Source organism: Balaenoptera musculus, chromosome 3 (assembly GCF_009873245.2).
Source record: "Balaenoptera musculus isolate JJ_BM4_2016_0621 chromosome 3, mBalMus1.pri.v3, whole genome shotgun sequence".
Classification (NCBI taxonomy): Eukaryota; Metazoa; Chordata; class Mammalia; order Artiodactyla; family Balaenopteridae; genus Balaenoptera; species Balaenoptera musculus.
The window spans coordinates 150,836,116-150,837,347 of NC_045787.1; the positions used below are offsets into that span (position 1 = coordinate 150,836,116).

The 1,232-nt window shown below is 44.0% G+C and overlaps 1 pseudogene; it reads left to right on the top strand.

Moving 5' to 3' along the window:
- Positions 1-296: 296 nt before the first annotated feature.
- On the top strand, positions 297-997 carry LOC118892561 (annotated as a pseudogene).
- Positions 998-1,232: the final 235 nt, after the last annotated feature.

Sequence of the window (1,232 nt, forward strand, 5' to 3'; positions counted from 1 at the left end):
TCTGTTCTCTATGTCTGTGAATCTGTTTCTGTTTCATAGATAAGTTCATTTGTGCCATATTTTAGATTCCACAATGATACTATATTTTTAATTTCAAATTCCACTTTTTCATTGTAAGAAAACAATTGACTTTTGAATATCCATCTTGTATCCTGCAACCTTGTATCCTGCAACCAGGATCACTTATTAGTTCCAGGAGGTTTTTTTTTTTTTTTTAATGTTGATTCTTTCAGATTTTCTACATAGATGATCAAAGTTTGTTTGATCACGGGGTAGCCAACCTTGGAGAGCTGAGCATGAGGTGGGGTGCTGGGCTGGTGGGCTGGTCCCGGGCTCCCTGGGTCAGGCTCCTGACCCCACTTCCACACGGAGGCATTTCTCAGGACAACTGGCACAAGGGCTGCAAGACTGGGGGCAAGAGAAAGCCCTACCACAGAAGTGGAAGTATGACCTGGGACACCCCGCTGCCAACACCAAGAGTGGCCCTGGCCGCATACACACAGTCTGGGTGTGAGGAGGCGACAAGAAGTACCGGGCCCTGAGGCTGGACGTGGGGAGCTTCTCCTGGGGCTCAGAGTGTTGTACACGCAAGACAAGGATCACTGATGTTGTCTATAATGCATCCAACAACGAACTGGTCCATACTAAGACCCTGGTGAAGAACTGCATTGTGCTCATTGACAGCACACGTACCAACAGTGGTACGAGTCTCACTATACACTGCCCCTGGGCCGCAAGAAGGGGGCCAGGCTGACTCCTGAGGAGGAATAGATTTTAAACAAAAAATGATCAAAATAAAAATTCAGAAGAAATATGATGAAAGGAAAAAGAATGCCAAAATCAGCAGTCTTCTAGAGGAGCAGTTCCAGCAGGGCAAGCTTCTTGCATGCATCGCTTCAAGACCAGGCCAGTGTGGCAGACCAGATGGTTATGTGCTAGAGGGAAAGGAGCTGGAGTTCTATCTGAGGAAAATCAAGGCCCGGAAAGGCAAATAAATCCTCTTCCCTCCTATCTTAGCTCATGTAATAAATGTGTTTATTGTTCTAAAAAAACAAAAAATTGTTTGATCACAGAAAGTTTTATTTCTTGCTTCTCAATCTGTATATTTTTATTTCCTTTTCTTGTCTTATCATATTAGCTAGGTTTTCAGTATGATGTTGAAAAACAGCAGTGAGATGGCACATCCTTGCCTCATTTCTGATCTTAGCAGGAAATCTTCGAGTTTCTCACCA